General features: G+C 33.2%; 1 long non-coding RNA gene across 1 annotated transcript; it reads left to right on the top strand.

The window, feature by feature from the left end:
* Positions 1-17273: 17273 nt before the first annotated feature.
* On the top strand, positions 17274-22033 carry LOC123381233. Its single transcript, XR_006588008.1, has 3 exons — positions 17274-17408; positions 19217-19405; positions 21018-22033. It is a non-coding gene; the product is annotated as an uncharacterized LOC123381233 (long non-coding RNA).
* The last annotated feature ends 649 nt before the right edge of the window (positions 22034-22682 follow it).

Below are 22682 nucleotides of genomic sequence, written 5' to 3'. Positions count from 1 at the left end.
TGTGAGAAAAGTATTTCTATTGTTTATAAGCCATCTAATCTGTAGTATTTTGTTAGAGCACACTGAAAGGACTAAGACACTTGTATTGAATATATGATCTTAAATTAGGAGTCATTTGGCTATTATTTTTATTTCCTCAACATCCAGAGTTTGGTTTAGTTAAAGTCTGAATACAAGTTGAGTTTCAGTCCTGCGTCGGGCTCTGTGCTGACTGCTGAGAGCCTGGAGCCTGTTTCAGATTCTGTGTCTCCCTCTCTCTCTGCCCATCCCCTGTTCATGCTCTGTCTCTCTCTGTCTCAAAAACAAATAAGCGTTAAAAAAATAAATAAATAAACTTCTCATTCAGATTCTTCTAAGGAAAATGCCAACTAGAGAAGGTTGTCTGAGTTTTTCTAGATAGCTCCACAATAGTAAATTGTAAGACCACTGACATTTGTTGGAATCCACCCTCTCTGATTTATTGAAGTAGAGATAGATAACCAAAGACTAGTTGACTTTTCTAACTCCCTTAATTATTTCCAGGTACTACAGAATGGCAAACAAACAAAAAACCCCAAAAAACATTATCAATGAGTTTTACAGCCCTTAGTCTGCTATTAATGTGTATTATAGTCAGCTGTAATCATTCTAATGGTCTAAGATGTTGCAACTAATTTGCCCAAGGCCTGAGCACCAGAAGTGTGGAAATTGTCTGGGAGTTTTATTCTGCATCCAGCCATTACCATGAAGAAGGGTGTATTACTTCTCATTTCTTTACAAGTGTCAGTGCAAATCCAATCATCAAACAAAAGTTGGACCTAAAAGCTTTTAGATTATAGTGATTATTACAGATTTTACATGAGATAAAAATGTAATTGCTCCATTTCTTTCATTCTTCCTTCCACTGCATATTTTAGAACTTCCTGTTTGACTGTCAGGTCAGATCCAGCACACAAAGGCACTGGTCATAAGACATGGGAGCTGGAGTGCTCCTTTTCATAAGAAATGAAATGCCTGGATTTTCTCTTCTAAATAGATCACAAAATTTCCATTGTCATTTCCATTTTAAACTCTTATATCTATGTAAACTCATGCATTGCCTATAGAAGAATAATATTTCTAGCCATTTGGAGAGTTGTAGAGAATGAACTGAGGACAGCAATCCTTCACAGGCAACGTGGTACATGTGTTTTTCGCCTTGCTTCCTTTTTCCCTCTCATATACTCATTCTCTCTTTTAGATTCTTTGAATCTTTTTTTTCCTCACTTCCTTCTTTCCTACTTTACCTTTCTTTGTCCATCACTAATTCCTTCTCTTCCAACTCTCTATGGAGTTGGATATTCATCTTTTCATCATTTTCTTTCATACAGATTCTCTCCCCTGTTTCTGTGATGCTCATATTTTAAAATTAACCTTCTGCTTCATAGGACCTGTTTATAAACTACTTGGTTGAGTAGGAATATTGTCCCAGTTAGCAAAGATGTCCTATTGAGAATTTTAGACTTTTATTCTTCCTTATGCTTGGAGAAGCAGAGCTATAGGGATTGTGCCTTCAGATTCTGGAATGTGGCAGACCCACATTTTAAACACTTTTTTGCCTTTTGCCAAGTTTATGGCTTTGCACTAGGTTTTGAGCTCTTTTTTTTAGTCCTGGATTCATAACGTAGGGAGAATATTAGTTTTTAACCTTTAGGATTATTGTGAAGTAATATGTACAAACTACTTTGTACAGGGTTTGGCACATAATGAACACTCAATAAATGTTGATCTTATGTTTGTTATTCCTATGTAATGATACATGACAGAAATTAATTTCTTCTTAACATCTATTTTCTCCTGAGTTTACCTAAGCACATTTTTCCAGCTTACCTTGCAAATGTGTGGCCACATAACTGCATTTGTTTAACTAAGTGAAAATGGACATGTTTTGGGTAGTTTCTGAGACAGTCCTTAAATGGAGGAGTAATACTATTCTTACTCCCTTTTCCATCTTCTTCCTAAAATGCATATATGATAGATGAAGCCCAGCAGTCATTTACATCCAGTAAGACAAGGATATTCCCCTAGGGAGGTTGAGTTGAAACAAGCTGATAACTTTGTTGATTTCCATAGTCCTGAATTGCCCCATATTTGGTGAATGATACATTTTTTATTATGTTTAAGATACTTTAAAAATATTAGAATATTTTATTCTATGAAGTTTAATCTAATTCTGATGAATTTATCTTATTCTAATTCCTGCATCCACCGCAGTTGTCCTGCCTCCTAATCTAAGTCTCTGGCTTTATTCATTTTTATTGATCAATTTCTATGTCCCTATATCCTGCGATATTTATTTTGGCTCTTGCCAACAGGAAATCTTTTAGTGTCGGGATATTACTGTTTCTTTCTGTTGGCCATCTTTTTCTGACCCAGTTTACCCTGACTTCCAGGACTAATAATGTTCATCATTTTTACTTACATACTTGGTTTTGATCCATTGTCCTTTTGTGCCTATAAAGTATGTTACAAAGTAACACATGTACTTTTGACCCTTGGGTGTTTGTGGTTTATTTGAGATACTCCATTGATATTTCTTATATGCAACTTCTAGCATTTAGTTTCTCAATTTTTTTGCATTTAGTGTTGCCTCTCCCACATTTATATTTTCCTTTTTAAAATTCATCACTTCTTTCTATCTTCTTTCTGGCCCCTCTCTTGCTATTAAAATTTTTTTCCTGTCAGTGTGTCCCATGCTCTACCCCTTGTTACATACTCAAAATAAAACACTGAACATTTTCACTTACATCTATCATACAATATAACTTATATGTGAAAGTTTCACCTTCCTCAATACTTCTGGTGAATGCCCTTTAGAATTAGAAAATTTCCAGCTAATTATAGTAGTTTACATTTGCAAATATTATTAGAGTTAATAATCATGCTTCCCTAGAAATAATGAACACCTTCATGTATTTTAAGTAAATCATGAGTCTTGTGATTAAGTTACTGTCCTGAGTCATTTACTGTGAAGCAATTATTGTTATTAGCCTTCTAAATGGCAGTTTAGCCATTTCTTAAGTAGATATTTCTGTGATTAAGATGTGGGCATAAATCATCAGGTAGAGATCAATTCAGGGACATTTAAAGAAAATAATCACTAAAGCAATGCTCTTTTAATTCTTGGCAATTGTCTCTTTGGCCTAAATTTCACACTTTAATACTATGAACTCATCTACATTGAAAATAATTATCAATATTGAATAGAAATAAGAAAAGTGTAATATCATCCATGATAAGGATAGGCTCAAGTTTAGATGAGTAAGCAAAACAAATAAGTGAAGAAAGACTTCAGTATACCACTTGATTTGATGAAACAACTTAGTTCTCTGTGTTCTGTACAGGAAAAGAAAGCAAGTCATATTAAGCAGAGCAATGGTGATTAGGAGGAACCTGACTTTAGCCCTCACAGTAAAGAAAATCTAATAAATACGAGAACAATCAAAGTTGACTTCTCCAAGAAGAATTTTAAAAGTGAACTATTCAGTGTGAATTGAGACTCCTTAATGATATGTTGTATTTATAGTGTATATTATAGTTGAAATAGTCATTCCACAAATATTCTCAAAATAGTCCATGCAAAAACCTAGGGAAACATATAGCTTATAAACCTTTATCTCCACTATACAGACTTAGAGCCTGAGGCTCAGAGAGACAAATAATTTGACAGCTGATACCAGAGAATTGGCCCAAGGTTTTCAGACTGAACCATAGCGCTATACTACCCCTTCACTGAGCAGTCAACTGAACGAGTCAGTATGCCTGGGCTGTCATTTGAAGGGTTGATGGGAGTCAATTCATTCTGTATTGCTCTGGAAAGCAGGACAAGGATCATTGGGTGAAAATTACAGGGAGGTTGATTTTGCTGCAATTTGAGGAAGAACTTTCCAACAATTAAAGCTGTCTAAGCAAGGAACAATCTACCTTGTCAAATAAATGAGCAGCCTGCCGCTAAAGGCATTTAAGCTGAAAGCTGAAGACCACTTCTCAGGAATGTTGGAGGAAAGTTCACTGCATGGGTGGCATGAATGACATCTAAGACTTTATCCAACTTAGATTCTGTGGATGAGGCAGAATGACATTGGGGAGATGATCCATATCCTTAGATGTCATAGTCTTCAGGGTCAAATTTGAGCAACTCTGATGTGCTATGAAACCATGCAATTATAGTTCAAGCCTGGTATTTCTTGCAGAAGTTCCTTTTTAACAGATTTTCAGTTCAATTGGCACATCAGAGTGGTTAAACATGATGGCCTGGAGCTCTGCCTTCTAAAATGTTTAAGATTTCCTACCATTGATGTTCCTAAAATACTCACTTCTGGAACCATTAGATGTGGATATTTCCTGTACTGAAATAACACCTCAAATTGTGCTTTTTCATTTATTTTAAAGGCGTAAGAGTTCTCACTATATACACTTAAATAGCTGATATAGAGATGCGTGTGTTTGGGGAGTGGGAACTGGGCAATTGCTTTAATCTAAGGTAAAATCAAATTTAAGAATTCGAGCATAGAATTATACATTGCTAAAGGGTAATCCAGATCTCTATGTGCCCACACATCTATTTCTTACTTTTCTACCACAGTGAAGCACAAAAATTCTCTTATTCATTTTGTGCATTTCCAAGAGAATAATTTTTCCCCCAAGGAGAATTTTACACCCTGAAATAAATTGTATTCCATATGTAAGAATCAAACTATAAAGCTTTTCATAGGAGACCCCATGGTGGTATTTAAGCAACTTGTAGAGTCATCTAAAGCACCAGTAGATTTTATTCTGAACCTCAAAAAAGGGCAAGGTCATAAAATAGCCAGAGACTCAAGTCAACAAAAACAACTTTAGATCATTCCCAGGGACACATTCTTCATCTCATTTCTCCCTGTTTGGGGAAAGAGTGAGTTACAGTTACGTCTGACTTTTGGCTGAGTACAAAGATATTATATAATAATGGCTAAATGACCTTAGTTTTCATATACTCTTTCTAATGCCTAAAGATGCATCTTTTAGAGTAGGTATGGAAGTCCTTATGTCATTAACCTAAGTAGCTCTAAGCTTCCACAAATTGTAAAAAGCAGGTCCAAACTTGTAATAATAAGACATTTTCTATTATTTTAAGTAGTAGGAACTTGACTTGGAACAGCTTTTTAAAAAGAAACCTAAACTATGAGACAGGATGCAGCTAGGCATCAGTTCTGGAGCTAGGGACTTAACTGCTGCCAGTGTGTCTCATTCTCCAAGTCTCATCTTGTCATCTTCAACACTGCCAAACTGGGGCTCTTACCCTCTTGCCAGACAATAGCACTTTAAAAATGATAACTCCAAATACCAGCCATTTGTCATGTTTCCATATACTTTAAATAGGAATTTGTTATTATGGTTTTCATAGGAAAATATTAGCTTAAATAGAATATTCTCAGTTTAAGGTGTGTGTGTGCTGTATCATGTCTACTGTTTCCATTTGGCTCAAAAATAAATTATTTTACTTTTTATTTAGTTTATTTCCAGAAGTTTCTTCTGAGTATGAAATTTTAGGTTGATGTTTTATTCTCTTTTCTTTTAATGATTTGCAGTTTCCTGTATAGAGAAGGTGCTTGGCTTTCTTTAATTTATTCCTGATAAATTATCTGATGCTATTGGAAATAGAACTATATTTTATATTCCAATTGTATGCTGTTTGTATAAAAAATGACAATAAACATTTGTATATTGATCTTTTATGATGCAGCTAATAACTTATTACCTCTAGTGGATCTTTTGTACACTATTTAGGATTTTGTACATTGACAATCATGCAAATAGGGACAGTTTTACTTCTCAGTCTTTAAATCTTCTACTTTCTTGATTTATTACTCTGAGACTTTTAGTGACAGTTTGGTTATTTTATCGCGTGGTTTTTCTGTATCTACTGAGATCATCAAATAAATTTTCTTTATTCTATAAATATTATGAAATACATTGATTTAAAAAATCTGTTGAAGCATAGTTGGCATACAATGTTATATTAATTTTAGGTGTACAGCATGGTGATCAACAATTCTATACATTACTTAATGCTCACTATAATAAGTGTAGTTATCATCTGTTACCATGCAACATAATTACAATATTATTGACTATATTCTGTATGCTGTACTTTTCACATCTGTGACTTATAACTGGACGTTTGCACCTTTTAATCCCCTTCACCTGTTTTGCCCATCCCATTGGCAACCACCAATTTTTGTGTTTTTTTTTTAATGGGTCTGTTACTGTTTTTATTTCTTCATTTGTTTTATTTCTAAATTCAACATAAATTATCAGTTATGTGTCTTTCTCTGATTTATTTCACTTAGCATAACATCCTTTATAGGTTCAGCCAGGGTGTCACGAATAGCAAGATCTTATTCTGGTTTATGGATGAGTAATATTCTAACATAAATGTTAGAATATATATATATATATATATATATTCTATATATACATATATATTATATATGTATACATATATATTATATATATATTATATACATATATATGTATATACATATATATACATACACACATATATGTATATACACACACAACATACACACAAACACCCCACATCTTTTTTATCGGCTCATCTATTGATGCACACAGGTTACTTCCATATCTTGGCTATTGCAAATTATTCTGCATTAAACATAGGAGTGCATATATCTTTTCAAATTATTGTTTTCATTTTTTTGGTTAAGTTCTCAGTAGTGGAGTTACTGGATCATATGGTATTTCTGTTTTTAATTTCTTAAGGAATCTCTATAACATTTTCAACAGTAACTGCACCATTTACATTTCCACCAACAACATAAAGTTCCCTTTTCTCCACATCCTAACCAATATTTGTTATTTCTGTGTTTTTGACAGGAACCATTCTGACTAGTATAGATGATACTTCATGGTTTTGATTTGCATTTTCCTGATGATTAGTGATGTTGAATATCTTGTTCATGTGCCTTTTGGCCATCTGTATGTACTCTTTGGCAAAATGCCTATTCAGATCCTCTGCTCATTTTTTAATTGGATATTTTTAGTGTTGAGTTGTAGGAGTTCTTTATATATTTTGAATAACCCCTTAGTAGATATTTATTCAAAATATTGGATAACATATTGGCATATGTTTTATATAATATATAAGATATATAATATATTGGAGTTATATATTGAATAATACAACATATCCAAAATATTTGGATAACAAATAGTTTCTTCCATTCATTGGGTTGCGTTTTTGTTTGTTGATTATTTCCTTTGCTGTGCAAGGGCTTTTTATTTTGATGTCATTGTAGTTTATTTTGGCTTTTGTTACCCTTGCCCAAGGTGACCTATCCATAAATGTGTTGCTAAGGCCAATGTCCAAGAAATTATTGCCTGTTTTCTTTCATAAGTTTTATGATTTTAGGTTTCACATTTAGGTCTTTAATCCATTTTGAGTTTATTTTTGTGTATGTTTTAAGAAAGTAGTCCAGTTTCATTCTTTTGCACATAGCTGTCCAGTTTTCCCAGCACCATTTATTGAAAAGACTTTTTCTTAGTGTATATTCTTGTCTCTCTTGTTAGAGATTAGTTGACCATATAAGTAGGCTTATTTCTGGTTCTCTGTCCTTCTTTTATTGATCTATTTTTGTGTCTGTACCATACTGTTTTGATTACTAGAGCTTTGCAGTATATCTTGAAATCTGGCATTGTGATATTTCCACCTTCATTCTTTCTTCTCAAGAACGTTTTGGCTATCAGGGGTCTTTTGTTATTCCATACAAGTTTTAGGATTATTTGTTCTAGTTCTTTGGAAAAAATGTTATTGGTATCTTGATAGAGATTGCATCAAATATATATATTGCTTTGGGTAGTATGGACATTTTAAAAATATCAATTCATCCAATCTATGATCATGGAATGTATTTCTCTTTGTGCCATCTTCAATTTCTTTCATTTAATGTCTTATAGTTTGCAGAGTATAGGTCTTTTACCACCTTGGTTAAATTTATTTCTAGGTAGTATTTTCCTTTTGGTGCTGCTTCCTACTGATTTTCTGTTGAGATGATCCATCCATTGTGGGGTAGTAAAGTCCCCTACTATTCTTATCTTGTCAATTTCTCTCTTTATCTGTTAATATTTGTTTTGCATATTTGTGTGTTCTTATGTCAGGTGTGTAAACACTTACAAATGTAATATTCTCTTCTTGAATTGATTCCTTTATCATTATTTAATGGCTGTCTTACAATCTTTGTTTTGAAGTCTATTTTGTCTGGTATAAATATTTGTGTGGAATATCTTTTTCCATCCCTTCACTTTCTATCTGCATTTGTCTTTAGATGGGATGTGAGTCTCCTGTAGGCAGTAGATGTAGGGGTCTTTTTATTTTTTTAATTGATTTAGCCATATGGTGTCTTTTGATTGGAGAATTTAGTCTATATTAAAATTAAGTATTGGTAGGTATGTTTTTATTGTCTGTCTATTCCTTTCTTCTTTTCTCTCTTCCATTGTGGTTTGATGATTTTCCCTGGTGTTACATTTAGATATTTTTCTATTAAATGTATCTATATAGGATTTTTAGTTTGTGATCACCATATGGTTCATTATAATAATCTATATTTTAAGTTGATAGTCATTTTTGTTTTTGATGTCATGTTACATATTTTAAAGATTTATTTATTTAGAGACAGCACAGCAGGTGAGGGGCAGAGAGAAGGAGAGACAGGATCCCAAGCAGGCTCCATGGCATCAGAGCAGAACTCAATGTAAAGCTCAAATTCAGGAGCCAAGATCAAAATTCGGCCAATAGGGGTGCCTTGGTGGCTCAGTTGGTTAAGTGTCTGGCTCTTGGTTTCCACTGAGGTCATGATCTCGCAGTTGGTGCATTTGAGCAATGCATGGTGCTCTGTGCTGACAGTGCTGAACCTGCGTGGGATTCTCTCTCCCCACCCCCGCTCTCTTTCTCTAAATAAACAAACAAACAGACTGAGCCACCCAAACATCCCATCATTTTACATATTTTAATTTGAGTATCCCTTACCTATTATTGTGATAGTTGATTTTACTACTTCTGTCTTCTTTCATGGTAGCTTTATAAGTGGCTGATCCACTATCTTTACTATATATTTGTCTTTACCAGTAAGATTTTTTCCCTTTATATATTTTCTTATATCTGGTTATAGCCTTTTCCTTTTAGCCTAAAGAAGTCCCTTTAAAAGTTCTTGTAAGGTCAGGTGAGTAGTGATAAACCACCTTAGCCTTTGCTTGTATGAGAAACTCTTTATCTCTCCTTCAGTTCTGAATGATGACCTTCTTGGGTAGAGTATTCCTGTTTGTTTTTTCCTCTTTCAGCACTTTAAATATATCCTGCCAGTCCCTTCTGGACTACAAAATTTCTGTTATAAAATCAGCTGGTAGTCTTATGGGATTTTCTTTGTACCTGACTTATTAGTTTTCTCTTGCTGCCTTTATATTTAATTTTTGACATTTTACTTATACTGTCTTGGTATAGATCTCTTTGTGTTCACTTGTTTGGGACTCTTTGTAATTCCTGGACTTGGAGGTTTTTTTCCTTACCCAGGTTAAGTAAGTTTTAGTTATTATTTCTTCAAATAAATTCTCTCCTTTCTCTCTTCTTTTTCTGGGCCCCTATCATGTGGATGTGAGTATGCTTGGTTTCTCAGAGGTTTCTTAAAATATCCATAATCTTTTACAATTATTTTCTTTTTGCTATTCTGTTTGGCTATTTCCTATTACCCTGTCCTCCAGATAAGTTATCTGTTCTACTGAGTCATCTAATCTGCATGTTAATGCCCTTGAGTGTATTTTTTTTCATTTCACTTATTGTGTTCTTCAGCTCTGTGAGTTCTGGGTGTACTTTTTTGATACTTTCTCTTTGTTGAAGCTTTCACTGTATTCATCTATTTTCTCCCAAGTTTGGTGATCATCTTTATTACTATTACTTTGAACTCTATGCCAGATAGATTGCTTGTTTTTGTTTAAGTACCCCCAGCCTCCAGGGTTTTATCTTGTTCCTTTTTTTTTTTTGGAACATACTCCTCTGTTTCCTCATTTTGCTTGACTCTGTGTTTGTTTCTATGTATTTTCCATTAAAAAATATCTATCACTTTTAGGAAAAACTGTTTAGGTCACATAATTATTGTTTAACCTTGCCTTAGGTATTAATTGTCTCTAGCACTGTCTTTTTGATGGCTTCAAACACGTGAGGTCAAGAAACACAATCTCCTTGGCAACTTAAGCCTGGTACTCAAGGTGTGCATGCTGGGTGTGGGGGGGCTGAGCAGGCCCTTAGTTCTTGTGGGATGGTGCAGCAAGGCTGGGTTGCTTGCTGGTGGTCCTGGGTTATTTTATGAGGCTGGTGAGTGGAGGTACAAATGAAGCTTTTATTCATTTATTATGTTTTAAAACTTTCTAAGTTAAATTTATTGTTTTAAGAGAACCAAATCTGTAATATTGGTCTCTTAAAATTGAGAGAGTTGTTATACAACCTAGCATATCATCTCTCAGTTAATGTTACACATGTTCTTAAAAAGAATATGTAATCTGCACCTGTAAGTTGTATTCTATAAATATCAATTTTGTCAGAGGAGCTGCTTCTATTATTCAGATTGTCTTTAAAGGACTTTTGGGGGGGTCTAGATTGTATATAGATAACTCTAAGAGACATATTAAAGCTTCAGCTATGATTATGGATTTATCTATTCTCTTTTATATTTGTTTTGCTTTATGTATTTTAGAATTTCTGTTACTAGATACAGACCTATTTATAACCACTATGAATTTTTGGTTTGTTGATTTTTATTTATTTTTAACTTTATTTAATTCCTGTATAATTAAAATACAGTGATTATACTAGTTTCAGGTGTACAATATCATGATTCAACAATTCTATACACTACTCAGTGCTCATCATGATAGGTGAAGAGCTTTGAAAGTATACTTATTTCACCCACCTCCTCTCTGGTAAACATCAGTGAGCTCTCTATATTTGAGTGATATCATTTGTCTTTCTTTGACTGACATTTTACTCAGCATTATACCCTGTAAATCCATTGGTTGACTGATTCTAACGTTAAGAAATTCTTTTATTTTTTTAAGTTTATTTTTTTTTTTGAGAGAGAGTGTGTGTGAGCAGGGAGAGAAGTGGAGAGACGGAGAATCCCAACCAGGCTCTGCACTGTCAGCACAGAGCCTGATGTGGGGCTCAACCTCATGAAACATAAGATCATGACCTGAGCTGAGGTCAAGAGTCAGACACTTACCTGACTGAGCCATTCGGGCACCCCAAGAAATACTTTTCATCTTTGTTCATGCTGTTGCTCATATTTTAGGTTAGAAATATAGACATTCCACTTATGTTTTTATTTGCATAGTATATAATTTGCCTGTTTTTTTTTAAATTTAGTTTTAAATACTCTCTACACCCAATGTGGGGGTCAAACTCACCGCAAGATCAAGAGTCACATACTCTACTGACTGAGCCAGTCAGCTACCCTTTGTCTGTTTTAATTTTTTTTGGCATTTGTCCATATTATATTGCCTTCTGTGTACTATATCATACCTGTAACATTTATTCAAGTGTAACATGCATATAAAAATATAATTCTCCAAATTGAACAAATTTGTAAAAACTAGCTCCCTGATTAACAAAGAAAATATTACTAGTACCCTACAAATCCCCTTTACGCTTGGTTCAACTTAATCTCTCTCTCAGTGTAACCAATATCCTGCTTTCTTATATCAGAAATTAATTTTCCTATTTATTTTATTTTTCTATTATTGTATTTCATGTAAAATGAATCACACCATACATACGATTTGTCATGAGAGTCCTTTGTTAAACATTATGTTTGTGAGTTCATCTGTGTAGTTCTTTGCATTTGTACATATTTATTTATTTCAGGATATTATTATATTGTATATATATATGCCAAAATAGACAGCTGAAGAGCATTTGGTAGTTTATGGTTTTTGTTATTGTTATAAATAGCACTGCTACGGACATTATTGTGCATATCTTTTGTTGAGCAAATGTTCATTGTTCTGTTGAACATACAACCAGAAGTTAAATTGTAGTGTCATAGAAAATGTGTATTTAGATGCTATCAATGAGGTTTCTAAAGTGGGTATACCAATTTACCCTTCCACTAGCAGTGCATGAGATTTCTGGTGTTCCTTATCTTCAACAATACTGAGAATTGCCTTTTTCATTTTAATTATCCTGTGCATGTGTCAGAGGTAGTTCATTGAGCTTTTGATCTGCATTTTCCTAAGACTAATGGAGTTCAGCAACTTTTTATTTATTGTTGGACATTTAAATGTCCTCTGTTATGAAGAATCTATTTAAAAGTGTATTTCCCACTACTTTATTTGATTGTTGTTTTCTTTTTTCTTTCTGGGAAGTAGAATCTCTTTATGTACTCTAAATCCAAATCCTTTGTTGAATATATGTTTAAGTAAATCTTCTCCCACTCTGTAGCTTCCTCTTATAATCATGTATTTCAATAATAAAACTGTTAAATATTAATAGAGTACAATTAATCTTTATTTTCCATTAGTGAGAACATATTATGTGTTCTTTAAGGAAAACTTCTGAATCTAACAATAAAATTTTTTCCTATGTTTTCTTCTAAAAAAATTCTTTATTTAACTCTTATAATTAGAAATTGAACTAGAAGTAATGTTTGAAAATAGGTAGAGATCAGGATATATTTTTTACCTTATACTCAATTAAACCAACACCATTTATTAGAAGACCAATACTGCCTTGTTGATGTTAATATAGTTTTATAATAGATATTGATGTGTATTGGTATTTAATTCACCAAGTTTTGTTCTGTAAGATTGCTTCATCAAAAATTATTATTGTGCTCTGTATCAATTATTGGGCTCTGTGAATTTTTAATACACCTTGTTATGTCACTCCAAGTTTTCTTTCTCTTTCTCTATATTTAGATTGTGCTAAACCTATAAATTGGCTGAGACTGACAACTTTATAGAATAATCTAATAAGTGAACATGGTATTCATCTAAGTATTTTTTGATTTGCTCATTAATATGGTATAGTTTTCAGAATAGGAATGTTGATTTTTCTGTAATTATACATTTTATTATTTTTGTTTGTAATTTGGTTTTCTTTTTGTTGCTGATATAGATGGATACAATTCATTGAATTTATCAAAGATTAATTCCAATAGTATTTTGTAGATTCTCGAATATTTTACATATGCACTTACCTTGTCCAAATTATTGACATTTTTTTCTTTGCAATCATTATGACTTTAATTTGTTGTTTTATCACTCTGTTAAAAAGTCTTAACATATTGAGAAGGGATGATTTGTATTCATATCTTATTTACAATCTCAAGAGGAAAGCTATCAATATTTTATCATTAAATAGGTCTACCATAAATTTTTGTATTCTTCATCAGTTAATTATATTCCCTCTTTTTAGTTTGGTCAAGTTTTTAAAATCATGAATATATATTTTAACTAAAGGTCTTCTTTATGAGTCTACAGAGATGATCATATAATTACTCTCTTTTTATATTAATGTCTGAATTACTTTAATTTTGAATTCTAAAGTACCCTTACAGTTGTTTTTATCTTTTTAATGTTTATTTATTTATTTTGAGAGAGAGAGGGAGAGAGAGAATCCCAAGAAGACTCTGAAGGCTTGAACTTACAAAATGCAAGATCATGACCTAAGCTAAAATCAAGATTCAGATGCTTAACTGACTGAACCATGTAGGTGCCCCTATACCCTTAAAATTCTTAAATGAAGCTTAATTGATGATGTATTATCTATTTACTTTACTTCTGAATTTGTTTTGTTTATGTTATCTTTAGGGTGTTTGAATCTATGATTATGATTATAAGAGTTCTGTAATTTGTCTTTCTTTTAGTGTTTGTCTAATTTTGATATCCAGGTTATGCTTATGTCATAAAAAGTTATGATGTAGTCCCCTATGCTCTGGAAGAAATTATGTAATATGAGTGTTGTTTTTTTCCTAAAATGTTTAGCATTTCTCATTAAAGTTATCTGAGCCTAGGATATTTTTTGGAAATATTGAATAATGGTTTTAGTTTCTTTGATGGATATTGGGCTATTCAGAATTTGTATTTTTTTCTTCTATGATCATTAAGTGGCCATTTAATTGGGAAATTCATTGATTTTATCCAAACTATCAAATGTATTACTAAATGCTATTCATCATAACCTCTTAAGGTATGTAGACTCAGTTATATTTTTTATTTTTATATAATCTGCAATTTTTCTTGATCATTCCTAATAGCAGGTTTTCAATTTTATCAATCATTTCAAAGAACCAATATTTGACTCTTGATTTTCAGCATTATAATCTGATTTCTCTATTTCATTATCAATTTGCTTCCTTCCCATTTTCCTTCTAATTTTTTTTAATTTGCTACTACTTCACATTGATATTCAGCCTTTTTATTTTACAATATATGCATTTAAAACAGGCTTTCTCAACCCTGGAACTATTACTATTTTGGCACAAATAATTCTTTGTTGGAGGGAGTTGTCTTGTGCATTGTAGAATGTTTTATATCACCCATGTCCTCTACCGTTACATGCTAGTTCTACCCTCAATTTGTGGTAAATAAAAATCACTCCTACTTGAGAACCACTGAGTTAAGGCAATACATTTCCCTCTAAGCACATATGGTATGGTATGTTTCCCTCTGAACACAAGTCTTGATATATCTTCATGAATTTTTCAGTTAATATTTTATAATTTCTAGCTTGATTTTGTCTTCATTCCATGTATTATTCAGACATGTATGCCATTCATTTTCATGTTGTTGGGAAATTTCTTTTTGTCATTTAATTTAATTTTATATCAGTCAGAAAACAATTTAATTGATTTAAATCTTTTGAAATTTCTGAGGTTTTCTTCATGGTACAGCACGTAGGTGACTTTGGTAAATACTCCATGTGTGTGAAAAGAATGTAGCCTGTTTTTGTTATGTCCGGTGTTTTTACACACCAGTATGATCAAATTTAATGTGCTTTTTCCAATCTTGTATTTTAATGACTTTTGTTGATTTTGAAGTCTTCCTTATGATTGTCGGTGTATGCAACTTTGAGTCTCTTTTAATGTGTTCCTATAGATTTGAAATTGTCATATCTTCCCACATTAATCTCTGGGATTAAGACATGTCCTTCTTTATTACTAACAACACTTCTTGCATTAAAGTTCATTTTCTCTGATATTGTAAATATTTAATGTCCCATTTTCTCAACATTTCCCCAACTTTTCTGGCAATGTATTTAAAGCTTAACTTTCATAAAATCTTTTAAAGATCAGTATTTAATTAAAATATTCAGTTTGATTTAGAACTACTGATCAACTTAACTCCTTTTTTTTTTTCCTTTCTCCGGGCTTTTGTTGTTGTTGGGATTATTCAGAATTTTTTTCCCTTGTAACCTATCCACTATACATTTTACTCTTACGTTGATTAACTCCAAAACTAAAACTCATACTTTTAACTTTTTATGCCTAATACAGTATTTACTTTTACTGCCTTTTAAGTAATGCTAAAATATATAAAATTTAATCTCAAATACTCACCTCATTTAACTTTATATTGTCATGACTTTTAGTTTCACATATATTTATTTAAATTTGGTTTTATGCAGTTAGTATTTTTACCTATGTATTTAATGTTGTGTTTTCCATTTTGTACATTTATGTTTCTGCCTGGGATCCTTTCTGTTTGATAAACTTCTTTTAGTGTTACCTTTATTTCTGGTTTACTAGTAAAATTTTTCATTTGTTTATCTTTATTATTTTTAATTGTATTTTTCCTAAATATAGAAGTATAAGTTAGTAGGTTTTATTCCCTCTTAGTCTTTTAAAGATGCTAATCCACTGTCTTGTACTTTCAATGATTCTTTTAATAAGGTAACTCTCTTTGCAGCTTAACAGTCTTATTACATTTTCATGAAAATGAATGTCTTTTGTTTTTCCTCTAGATGCTTTTGTGTTTCATCAGTATTACTAAGGAGTGTGTGTATGTGTATACCCATGCTGATTTTCTTTATGTTCTGTTTGGGGGGATTTCAACAGACTCAAAATTATATTTATTAGCATTGGAAAATTCTGTCATTTTCCATTTTGATTACTACTTCTGCATATTCTTGTTCACTTTTAGTATTCCAATTTCATGTATGATTTACCTTTTGAATGTGTTTAATAATTCTATTTTTTTATCCTCTTATGTTTTCCTGTCTGTTATTCAGTTTAGATGTTTTTAATTGACCTTTCAAATGTCTACTGTGTCGAATATGCCATGAGATCCATTTGTAGAGTTTTTATCTCATATATGGTATTCTTCATTTATAAAATATACATCTTATTCCTACAGATATCAATTACTGTTGAAAGTCTGTTTCTTTTAATCCATTTTGTTCATTTTTGTCTTTATTTTGAACATATTAAAGTACTTTTCTGCTAATAAACATTAAGGTTTGGTGTTGGTTTGCTAAGCTAGGCTATCTTGACTATTACACAGTTAATCATATCCTCACACACTTGAAAAATTTGGTTAGGGGATGTTTTTGCATTTGTAATAAATTGCTTGACTCAAATTAATTCATAGATTTTTTTGTTTTTAATATTTAATAAATTTCATATTTTTATATTTTAAGTTTATATTAATAAACTTTATATCTTAGAATAGTTTTAGATTTGCAGAAAAGTTGCAAGAATATTGCAGAGAGTTTCCATATATTCTACAACCAGCCTAATCTTTAACATTTTTAAAAAAATGTTTGAAGATGAAATGATTCTGTAGAGGTCTATGAGAAAAGATATTTATGACAGCCACAGTTCTGAGAGATCTTTCTGGCATAGATTAGATCCTCAATAAATATTTATCATATTAACAAATGAAATGCAGATTGTGCTCAAATATTATAAGGCCTTTGATGCAGGTAAAGTAAGATGTTTGTAACAAATTCTGTAGGCAATGGGAAGCTATCCTTATAAGGATAAATCAATACCCTGAAGAAAAGCTATAATTTAAAAAAAAATTAAAAGTGAGGTTATTTATATTTATCTTGGAAAACAACAACAAAAATAAGCTCAAAAATTCTACTTCTGTTTCATGAATCAATGTCATAATGTCTGTAATCACAGATATCAAACCTAGTTAATCTCAAATAGGGATGAAATGTGATTTAAATTTATTTTCTATTGATGAGCATACTTTGGATGAGAAATATGTTTCCCCCAGTTTGTTTTCAGGTAGTTAATGAAATGGCCATTTGAAATTTGTGTTGGTCTTCCTAGCCATCAAATTTCCTCCCAACCAGTGTATGAAGTTACACGAAGGGTGTGATTTTCATAAAGGTAAGGAACTTATCCTATCATTACTTGTCCACATTTTAGGTACTGACCTGGTGAGTGGGTGGAAAAAAAACTTCGTGGGGCCTATTGATAGTGAGTTGATTAGGTCCTGTATCAGGTCTGGCTAACTATGGAAACAGGAAGCAGGAACCCTGCTTCTAAGAGCTGGATTATATTAGGCTCCCCTTTGCTGGGGAAAAAATGAGAATGGCTAACTGCCAGAACTATTTTCCTTCATGGTTCCCAAGAAAGATGTGCACAAAGAAGAAAAGCCCAGGCAAATCCTGTGCCATTTGTTACTACAAGGATTTCCCCCCAGTCAATGTAGGCTCCTGGTGAGAGGTGCTTGGCCATGTGGAACTCGCAAGATTTTTTCTAATGAGACTAAGGCACTTCCTTTCCCATGGGAGTTGGCCTGGTTTCTGATGGCAATGGCTCTCTACATCTTCCAAGAAATTAAGCATTAATGCCAGCACAAAGCAGGTCAGGCAGCCTCTATGGTTGCAGACCTATCTAATCAAACCACTCCATGAAAGAACACAAAAAAGGGAAATCCTAAAAGAGAAATTTTCCATCAAATATCCTCTCCCTAGTACCATGGCCCAAGTAATTCACCAGTGTTTGTCCTCTACCTACATAAAGTTCCAGTAAATTCCTCTCACTGCCCCTCCTCTTATTAATGAGATTCTAATCAGTGTTTTATGTAATACTGGCTCTTTTGCTTTTATGTTCAATCAGGCACAATTTCTCCAACATTTAATTAATCTAGCTCTTGCTCTTTATTTACATAACAGTCATGTTAGTCTGCTATTCAGTGTAATAGCTTCCTAAACCCATCATTTCAAAGTATCCTTACAACCTAGAATAGTACCTTACATATTGTATGTTCCTAATTAATATTTATTGCATGAATGGATATCCTTCTCCCCATCTTAATCAAGATTTTTCTCCTGTCTCTATAATATACTAAAAGCATAGCTTTGATCCCCCAAACTCAGAAACATTTTATTTCTCATCCTAGTTCTTCTCTTTTAATCATATTTTTAAAACTAAGTCTATTACATTTTCCCAAATATCCTAATTCTACTACATTGATAAGTCTTAAATTCTCCTGCTCTTGTTTTTCCTTCTGAAGTTTACTATCTTCTATAACAATCTCTTCCTGTGAAAATTCTTCTCCTACATTTAAGACATTCATCTTTATTAAACAAATACAGGAAAATGTTTTATTGTTACTTGTATTCCTCTTAACATACAGCATAGTGCCTTACACATTTATTAGCCATGTAGTAAATAGTATATAGTAAATCTATCCATTCAATCAATGTTTATTTTAAACACTTCAATTGATATCTTTGTTCACACATAGAACAATTAAGACAAATCAAAGCATATTTTCAGTGATTTACAGGGCTGACAGAAAAGAGTGACATTGATAGGGAGTTATGTCACACATGAGTTTCCTGGAAGAGGTGGTTCTTGACATGATCCTTGAAGGTAATACTCTAAGTGATATACCAAATAATATATCACTACTCTGTCTCATAAATGAGTATGTTTGTACAGCATATGAAGATTCAAAATGGAGAAGATCCATAGGTATTTTTGAAAATATGAGAGGAAAATGGAGGAGAGAAGTCAGAACGGTGGCAAGGTTCAGGTAGGTAGAATTCCAGGTGACCACAGAGAGGGAGTCCTGGACAGGAATTTGAGACTGTGCCATCTCCATTAAATCACACCATCAAATGAGCTTTGCTCTTCTCACCTGTGCAAAAAAATCCATTTAACTACACAATCCTTATGTTTTTCAGCTCTAAGATTGTTGGGATTTCCTGATGCCAACACAAGCAAACAGGGAGCTTAAGAGAAAACCAGCCAAGGTTTCATCTACAAGGGCCAATTAGAGACATATCATTTGAGTTGTAGAAAGCCTTTCACCCCTCCTGAAGTACCCTGAACATTTCCACACTCTTGAGACTCTTGATGTATACAGTATGGAAGTGAGTGAAGGTTTAAACCGTTATTTGCTGTTAACACATACTGCCTAAGAAATAAAACGATCCCTAAGTATGATTTCTGTGTATAAACTCCTTGTAGCTATTATTGAGCTGGCAATAGGCTCGCCAAACTTCTATTAAAATATCAATAGTATTTTTCAGAGCTTAAATTGAGCAGTGATTTTATTTCAGGCTGATCCTATAAACCACTTTTCTTCGAAGATTCTCTTGTTGTTGCTAAAAATGAAAGCCATTCAAACGAGCAGTGATTGAAACAGTGAGAAAGGAGGGGAAAAATCAATATCGCATTTTCCAGGGCACTATCTCTGCTTTTGAAAAGAGACCATTAATAACGTGCTTACAGGAGAGGCAGCAGTTGCTCAAAGTGCATTCAGGGGTGAGCTGAACGGATGGATTTCTGGGAAGCCTCTCAAGAGAGAGATTGCTGAGAAGTCAAAGCTCACTGGTGGAATCTGCAGCAAGCTGACTCAAGGCTCTCTCAGGACCTGGAGCTAAATGGACTGCTTTGCAGCCTTGAAGGCATTCTCCTCTATACCTTGTCTGAGCTCTGAGACAGAATGGCATGGGGGCAAAGAGAGAAGAATAACTATCAGTTCCTAGTGATTCATGGGCTTGTTGTGTTTCCCAATCTGGTCCATTAAATCAAGATCAAACTTATCAGCAGAGAATCCAAATTTTAGCGATAGGGTAATGGCCTTGTCTACATTTAACTTCCATTATTCAGCAGTGTTCTACCTCTACTCTATGCAGTTTCCTAGGCACAGGCAAAAGAAAGTTCTAAGGCAGAAATTGTCTGTGGTAATGCTTAAAATCTGAGAGGTTTAGGAATAAAACATGTTTTGTAACTACCACTGATATCTCTCCTCAAGTGAATACATTGGAGAGCTATTTTTTAAATAGTCTGGTTATTAAGGAACAGGAAGAATTCTAATATATAAAATAAGATGCCAAATAAGAATGCAAAAAAGAGGAATATTTTGAGAGATGGAGATTAAAGTCAAGCTCAAAAAGGAGGAAAACCCATCATGGGAGAATAAGTAGTACAAATTCATGGTCATAGGAGGAATAACACAGACCTGAAGCTGAAGAGAATACAGCTGTTCTTTGTTCTAAATAATAGAATTTAAAGATGTCAAAGAAAACCAGAGTTATTTTTACTGAGCCAGGAGGAGGAGATGTGCAATAAATGTGGTCATTTCCTCCTCAGATTTAGAAATGCTTCTGACATGGGTAGCTGAGAGATAAGTGCACTATCAAGCCCACTGATGGCTATATATGTAACTGTTTTGATTACAAGGAACCTGAAATACATCCTAGTTGTTAGTAATAAATAGTAATTATTATGGGCAGGTAATTTTGTCAGCTCTTTATCTGGGCTTGAGAAGTGTCTATGAGTTCAAATCCCAGTTCAGCACTTCTTTAGCCATTTGGGTGACCATATATCAATTTTGTGACCAACTTAGGTCTTAGTTTTTCCAAATGCAGAATGGGTATAATAGTACCCATCTTGTCAAGTTGTTAAGAGGAATAAATGAGATAATATAGGATCATATGTACAGTCACCAATTAACATGTTTATAAATTCTGCTCCTAGGAGTATGTCCAAGATGTCAGCATAGAAGACCCTGAAATCTGCCATGGACACACTGCATCTACACCTATATAGAGAACAATTCCTTCTGAAGAACTGAGGGCTGAGTGGATAGCTTTAGCACAACAAATAAAAGAGGGACCACACAGAGAAGGGTAGGAAAGACAAAGACAAAGAGCTGATGGGAACACCACCAAGGATGCGACAACTCGCCTATCGTGGGGCAAACCTAGAAAAAAAAGTACTTTAAGGGGTGAAAACTGTAAGCAAAGGAAATCCATCCACCAATCAGGTAGGAAGCTATTACAACTCTCTCTGAGGTCAAAGGCACAGAGAAAGGCCTTTTTATTAGTTTATTTCCCTCCTCCACTTTGATAATGTGGGTAGGAGCAGGATCCAAGTGCTATAGCTAGACTCCTAGGGCCCTCCAAGTGAACTCTAGGTCCGTATATCACACCTGCTCTAGCCAGCCTGCTGGGGCCACCATAGTATACCATGGGATCACTCATTCTGATTCCAGGTCCAGCAAGCCAGCCAAATCTTTCAGACACACACATTCTGAACAGAGGATTCTCCGAAGTCCTCTTCTTAAAGGTTAGGAGAGGTAGATGTTCTGCCTAATTCATGGAAACACAGAAATTCAAACAAAATGAGGATACAAAGGAATATGCTCAAAATGAAAGAATAAGATAAAACCACAGGGGAAAAAAAGAAAAAAAAAACTAATGAAACAGAGATAATTTACCTAATATAAAGTTTAATGATTATATCTATACCATAAAACTTGCAAAATCTTAGAACACAGGCACTAATTTCTCTTACATCAAAATAGAAAGCTTCTAAACAGCAAAGGAAACTATTAACAAAACAAAAATCCAACCTCCTAAGAGAGAAAACATATGCAAAAGATATATCCAGTAAGTGGTTAATACCCAAAATATATAAAGAGCTAATACAACCTAACACCAAAAAAAAAAATCCACCTAAAAAAGGGGCAGAAAAACTAAATAGACATTTTCTCAAGGACATACAGTTGGAACCCTCATGCACTGTTGGTGGGAATGTAAATTGGTACAGCCACTGTGGAAAACAGTAGGGAGTTTCCTCAAAAAAATAAAAACATAAATACCCTATGATGCAATAATTCCACTATTGAGTGTTTATCCAGGAAAAACAAAAACACTAACTCAAAAAGATATATGCACCTCTATGTTTATTGCAGCATTATTCACAATGAGAAATGAAAGCAACTTAGTTGTCCATCAAAAGATGGATAAGGAAAATGTGGTGTGTGTATATATATGTATACAATGTAATACATACATAAACAATGGAATACTACACACCCATAAAAAGTGTAGCATCATGCCATTTGAGACAACATGGATAGACCTACAGGGTATTATACTAAGTAAAATAAGTCCGACTGGGAAAGACAAATACCATATGATTTTACTCATAAATGGAATCTTAAAAAATGAATAAACAAAAAGTAGAATCAGAACTATAAACACAGAGAACTCATAGTTGCCAGATGGGAAGAAGGGAAGAAGGGGGTGGGCAAATAAATGAAGGGGAGGAGAGTCAGGGATCCAGTTGTGAAGAAGTCATGACAATAAAAAACAGAGCATAAAGAATACAGACAATGATACTGTAATAATTATGTAA

This window comes from Felis catus, chromosome D3 (assembly GCF_018350175.1).
Source record: "Felis catus isolate Fca126 chromosome D3, F.catus_Fca126_mat1.0, whole genome shotgun sequence".
NCBI lineage: Eukaryota > Metazoa > Chordata > Mammalia > Carnivora > Felidae > Felis > Felis catus.
This window is presented reverse-complemented; position numbering and strand designations above follow the sequence as displayed.